Source organism: Atractosteus spatula, chromosome 9, assembly GCF_055471065.1.
Source record: "Atractosteus spatula isolate fAtrSpa1 chromosome 9, fAtrSpa1.hap1, whole genome shotgun sequence".
Classification (NCBI taxonomy): domain Eukaryota; kingdom Metazoa; phylum Chordata; class Actinopteri; order Semionotiformes; family Lepisosteidae; genus Atractosteus; species Atractosteus spatula.
The window spans coordinates 41,325,157-41,332,043 of NC_142714.1; the positions used below are offsets into that span (position 1 = coordinate 41,325,157).

A 6,887-nucleotide genomic window follows, 5' to 3' on the forward strand; every position below is an offset into this window, starting at 1 on the left:
CAATCTACAGAGAATAAGACAGACACAAAGACATGTTTCCCCTATACTCCCACCTGCAGAGCCATTTGTCAGTTGTTAACCTCCACTGCGCCTGACAGGAGAGATGGCTGTGATTGGAAGGGATGCGCATCTTTCACTGACATCACAGCATGCCTCTGGCTGATTAGTCCTCACCCTGCCCAGCACTATTCATAAGCACATAAAAGTACTTATGAACGAGAGGATGCTGCTTGGCCTATGTATCCCATCTGGTAGTAGCTAATTGATCAGAGCCAGGGTATTGGCTTCAACAGCATGGATGGGTAGCTTTTTCCATATTCCCACAATCCTCTAGCTCAGCTCTGTACACTGCCACCATGGACGTCTTGGTCATAGTTGCCTAATGAATGCCTGAGGTTTAATTCCAAATTCAGTGAATTGATGTCTTGTCGAAATAAATCTTCTTCAACTATATAATTAAGATTAGAGGTGCTAAAACTCAGATCACCCTGCTGATCTGCCCAACCCAGCTAAAAGCAAAGGAGTGTCAATTTGATTACGTTTTTAGCATTTTCAGGTCTTTGTTATTAAGTGGTTAATTTATCACTAATACAATGCTCTATACTTAATATCTCCTAAAAACATCAAAGTTGAAATGAGGTGTGCAGTCTTAAGGCTCACCAACGAAGAACAGCAGAGACCTGTTACCATAAGACTTCACTATGAAAGTTTTTTTTCATGAATAAGGTATTAATTAACTTCAGACAACAATACTATACTGTACATTTCTTTGCCAATCCTTCAGTCTCTTCAACACTTTATTTGTTGTTTTTCATGGTGATGGAGTGAATTGACAGACCACTAATTAAACAGAACAGCAAAAGTGAACTGCCATGATTTAATGGCGGGCACAAAAACAGAAAACAGTGATTCCTGCAAAGGTAACATGTAGTACATGTGGTACCAATAATTGACATTGGATGAATGTTATGACCCTGCAGAAACTGGACAGAACACCTTAGGATTTCAAGCCTTCCATGTGCTATGGCATTTGCAAAGCTGAATAAGTTCTTGACACAATTTTAAGAAAGATGTGCTAGAGGTGTCATTAAAAGGTACAGACGTAAGTACTGTAAATAGCTTTCAGAAATATGAAACATTGCATAATGTCTATACAAAATTAAGCAGTAGGCTACGAACACTGCCTTGCCTAATTAAGTAATGGCATAATGTACCGTATCTCACACACTGTAATACAGGAACAAAAGGAGGAGGCGGTCTTATTTAGAACAGCACTGACAGAACAGAAACCAGGGACAGATGTCTGAATCCTTTATTATTATTGTTATTATTACTGTTATGTTAACCTACGTTACATGAATGCAATATAAACATTGTATTTAGGTTTTCTCTAAAAGACTTTATCAATACTGTTCTTCGTATTTAGTCCTTTTCCTAGTTTCATGTCTGTTTTGTATTACACCTTACATACTGTAGTAAATGTATATAAGAATGACCGCAAAAGGAGCTCAGTTCAGTGGCATACAGCTTGAACATTACTAAAGGAGGCTCAGGCCTTCAGGGAACACTGAAAGGGTCACAAAGAGGTTACAATGAGAATCAGTGTATGTCTCAGAGCCCTCAGGGTGCCTACTATTAAAAATACTTCTATCTCTGTACCTTTGTACAGTACATTGACTTTTAAGAGTAGGACGTGTGGTTCTGCTCGCTAACTCCCACTATCAAAGAACAGTTACAAACATTGCCAAAGGCTACACAAAAAACAACTCTGAAGTTTTCATTAAACATAGAACATCTAAACAAATTAGAGAGCATGGAGTAGTGCTACTAAAAATTAGGAGAGAGGAAAGTACAGATTTGTTTAGAACATAATTATTGCATTGTTTACTTATTTCAGTTGTAGGGTGAACAGTTTTTATTGAGAGTTTCACTTTCCCCAATACCAGTACATTAAGGTACAGTATTTACACTGATACCAACAAGAATAACCAACATTTGGACAATGTATTCTCCCCTGCTGTCAGTAGGTAACTGCAGTTGAACAGATAAGATACGATGAGCTTTGCAGCATATGAGCAACACCTCCATCCAAAGACTTTGGCAGCTTTTTAGTTGGTTTTTAGATTTTTTTCAATCCACAGTATGTTTATATGATTCAGTTTAGTTTCATGAATGAATGAGTGAATTAATTAATTCGAAAGGTTCCTTCATTACATCAAATGAGAGATGAACGAACATGTATATTTTCTATGGCCAATAGCATAAATTATTCTGTATAAGTCCTTCCTACTGTACATCAACCAAAACAAAATAATACAGCATTGTGTAACTTTGTATTTACAAGATGTCTCAGAGCTGATTGTGGTTCAAAACACTATCCTCCCATTTTTATTTTTTTGAATAGATACAACCTTTTTAAATGCAGATGACATGACACAATAATCTTTTTATAATACAAATTTACCAATATCCATCACACATGAAAATTTAGTCTATTCTTATCTTTTCCCTTAATATTTTACAATTATTTTACTTCTAACCAAATTATATACATTCAAAATAAGTCAGATACATACATTTTTATGATTTATGAAGAGGAAAAAAATATGTAGATATATATTCTTAATTCTAGTTTCAATTATTCTGTATAGTATCATCGTAATGATACTCCTAATGATACCCTTAAAAAGGTTTCAGGCAAGGTCAAGTTTCTCAAGTCAGTTTCTCTTTTAAACTCCATTTTTCTACCCCACTCTTAAAATGCATAGTACAGTACAGTATGTGAAAAGTCATACTTTAGAACTGTGGAAATATACAGTAGCTGCGTTTTAGCTTGTACTAAAATTAATAAAATCAAATTAATAAAAAAATTACAGCTATTTGAAGGTCTTTATTAAATAAATAAAATTTAAAATATGTATGACATCTGTACCTAATACCTACAGTATACTGTACCTAAGTAGAACAGTCGGTGTACAAAACGAACAAAAAGTGAGTAATGTAAGTAAAATGTGTTAGTTGGTAAAAAAAAAATGTCCAGTCCTTTTAGGTTTCTAATGAAGTTAATGAAAAATATATCCCGCACCAAATTCATGCTACTGTACCTTTCGGTAGAGATACATACAGGTAAGGGTAGTTCCGATAGTAAAAGAGAGAATGGTTTGTGACTATTTTTTCAAGGAATAAAACCAAACCTAAATGCAAATTTCATTGTTAATGAAACAATTCAACATGAGTAAAACAGTAACAATAAATAGAATTCTGGGGAAAAAAACTTTCCCCTAAGCTTGCAGACAAACTTGCTGTGTTATTGTCCGGCGCTCATTACTATATTGTAAAACAGTACATCCTACTAAAACGCAAGAACACGATTTTAGTCCGGAATGTCCCGAACAACGAATGTTTACGCCATTTTCAATAGTATACACCTTAAGTGGCATTCGATTTTCAATAAATGTTTTGTGGTCAAGTGTTCTTTTTAGCCCAACATCTGTACAGCTCTGTGTCAATGCAGCATACTGTAGTTAAATCTTTGCGCGATTGATGTATTGAACTTCCATACCAAGGAAGCTTTGGTCACATCGGTCTAAACGAACACAAAAAGCATTCTCCGTACAACGCACCTACTGTAAAATTAAAAACGGCTTTTGCGGGAGATTTTGCAAAAGACACTACCGGGACATTTGAGCATGTCCACCCATGACTAAGATTCTTAGAATAAACAGTAAATGTTAAGACAGCAAATACATTGACAACAAATACATTCAATGTAGCCAATGGAAGCCAAGCGTTTTCAAGCTTTTACAAGGACAGTACCATGTGCGGAAACGCACAATCCAGTTAATGCCTTAGAAGACATTTGTAACGGGTAGATTGCTGAGAAAACGTCCGCGGAAAGCTGTAGCGTTCACTGCAATGAATACAGAATTTCACCCGTGCCCAATCGTTTTTCATTACATAGAGCAGCGCGGCACAGAGCTTCGGCCAGAGGTGGGAAGACGAAAGACCAGGAGTGATGTTCTGAAAACAAAGGCACACATGCGAAGACTCTAACCTTCAACAGGCGTATCTTCTAGTGCAACACCTCTTTCCGGCATATTATACAACCACCAGGATAATAAGATGCACAGCCGAAGAGAATATGCTCGCGGTTTGGAAACCTGTTATTGAGTTAACGAAGTTGCTTTTTAATATAACAAATTTATTCTGATTTATGCACAAGGAAAAAACAATCTAAATCAGCTATTATGTAATTAAAACCAGATGTGGCTTTTATATGTTACAATTTACATGCATTGTTTTAGTTGCACCAGTAGAGTGTATTTTATATTTCGTAGCCATTTACTTGTTTTTTCTGTGAATTGTATACAATTTAGAGTCGTTGGATATATAACCCTACGCCATACACTTTGAAGTATCAATATATTTAACTGTATTTTTTGTTCTTTTGTGGAGGACAAACGACGCCAAAGTGCAGTACAGCCTCCTGAGGGTAATCTAATCAGTTATCTCACCGTTTGTGTGCTATGACAGCTGTCGTATACGTAGTTCGCAGCATTTTTAAATCAGAAAAATCACAGCAGTTATTTTTTCTCCGCCCGAAGACTTAAACCTGTTGGGTTAAATGATTGAAACTTTAGAAATGGCGCTTTCAGAAAGCATCTTAATAATTTCCTGTATAGACAGTTATGTAACGTCACATTTAATAGTTTGAATGATTAGGAGCCCTTTCTTTGCAAATGTCACATTCTTCACCGTAATTGCTGCAAATATATAAAAAAAAACATTTTTTGTACGTGAAAGCTGAATTAGTAATCTGCTAAGTACCATGCTATAGATCCATACAGCCAAATCGAATATTAACTGTCACTGTACAGTGCTGGTGAAAGAACAGCACATGATAGATTTTGTTTGGACAGATAAGACAGAAAGGTCTTACCTGATTGCTTTACATTCTATATCCTTTAAATGTTTTTTTTTTTTCCCACTGCACTTTGAATGCAAATGATGTTGTTCCTCAGTGGAGCTCAAGAGATCCTCATTGTGTGAGAGAAGGCAAAGCCATTGCAGATCCTCAAGATGATGTTAAATTTCTTCCCCATGTTGAAGGAGCATTCGCACATACACACACTATCATCCACTCTGGATTGTTGGTGAAAACCAAGGTGATGGCAAAACCATTTGTTTTTCCTCTCCTGCAAGAAAACAAAAAAGGACCTGATGCTTCAGAGATCTGTACTTTTTTTCCCCCCTCTCCCCTCCAAGCCCAAAAGACCGCTTCAAAAAATTCAAAAGCAAAACGAGGGGAACAAGGCTTTCTTCTCAAGCCAGACAAATCTCTGCTTTGTGGTGAATTCTAGAGAGACGACAGCAAGCTTCCAGTCCTCCTGTGTTTTTTTTTCTTTCCCTTTCTATGCCTGAGAGCAGCTTATTCTGCTTCCTTTCAGGAGCCCTGGTGTAGGTCCAGAGCACTGGTTGCAGTTGTCATGGTTTTTGATGGAGCAGTAAGTCCCTGTAGCGACATCACCTCCAAGTGATCAGCCTCTCTCTCCTGCCTTCCCCACAATGGGCTCTCGGCTTCAGTCACTAGCGTGCAGCCCATTCTTCTCCACATGCTTCTTTTCTCTTCTCGTCATTTGGGGATTCTTGTTTTTTTTTTCCAGTCCCTAAAACCTCTGTTTTGCGCTTGAGTCTGCCTGCTTGCTTCCTGACAATCGTTCTTGAAGGTTCCACCCCAATTAACCCACTGTACGTGCTCATTTAGAGCTCATTTTATTGTGCTTTTTTTTATTTCTCATGTGGGTGATGTAAGAATCATTTCCTTAAACAAAGCATACAGTACTTTTATTCTCTATGGAATTTTATTGCTGGAGTAATGGAGGCAAGATCCAGTTTACATCTAAAATTTGCTACAGCATACAGATAAAAGGTGAGGTTGTGTGAAAAGGAAATATTAATTCAACAAGGTAAATATTTTTTTGGAGCCTGTTGTCTTTTTGAATAATTTACAGAATGCACAGTTAATGTTCTACAATGTGCATTGAACCCAAATTTTATTTGACATGCAAATCTATTTTCTAAAATGCAAAGAAAACCTTGAGCAGTAAATATGTGACTATCAATTTTTTATGACCGTCTTTTTAGAACAACATCAGGTTACTTTATGCAGTAGTCAGGAGTGCTCAACGGATGTTCAGTTTACACGTGTGTTAAGGTTTCTAAGTGAAAAAGGATTCAAAATGAACTTGTTTTGTTTCCTGAAATGTTAGTATATCAACAGTGATACAATGAACAAAAACAGTGACAACCGTGCTAGGGAAGGTAACAGGGAGGTCATGAATTTATTAAACCTACTGTGGGAACTGCTTGCTAATGCACTGAAGAGACACAAAGGACATTGGGTGATCTAATATACAGTATTATACAGTATTCCATGGTAGAGTTTTACAAGCAAGGGAAGCACAGTCTTACCACTTCTGCCCGAACAGCTAGTTCTAACCAATTGGACTAAAATGGTAATGTCAATGGTACGTGTGGTACCAACATGCATTTTCCCAAGGGTGACATGTGGTCCAATTCTCTAAATATTAAATGAAGTGTAAATGTGTGACAGTGTAAAATGTACCATGAAATTAGGCATAATTTCCCTGTATTTTCAGCTGCAGTTGTTCTAATTTACCTGCACTCAAGAAAAAAACCTAATCAACACGAGTCCATTAAATCAATCTGGTGAGTAAATGGAACAAGTAAAGGTTTATTCCATGCTGAAAAGAAAAGAAACACAATGTTTCGGCTGTGGAGCCTTCTTAGGGTGTCACACCTTCTCTTTTCAGCATGGAATAAGCCTTTACTTGTTCCTTTACAGCCTACGTACAGTATGCTGACGC

The 6,887-nt window shown here is 36.9% G+C and overlaps 1 protein-coding gene across 1 annotated transcript in view; it reads right to left on the reverse strand.

Annotated features, from left to right (window-relative positions):
* LOC148828576 (short transient receptor potential channel 5-like) overlaps window positions 1-5,564 on the reverse strand; it is an 84,319-nt gene extending 78,755 nt beyond the window's left edge. Inside the window, exon 1 of the mRNA XM_088925776.1 lies at window positions 4,940-5,564. The gene's annotated coding sequence lies outside the window, so the exon portion shown is untranslated. The remainder of the gene's footprint in view (window positions 1-4,939) is intronic.
* Between the last annotated feature and the right edge of the window lie 1,323 nt (window positions 5,565-6,887).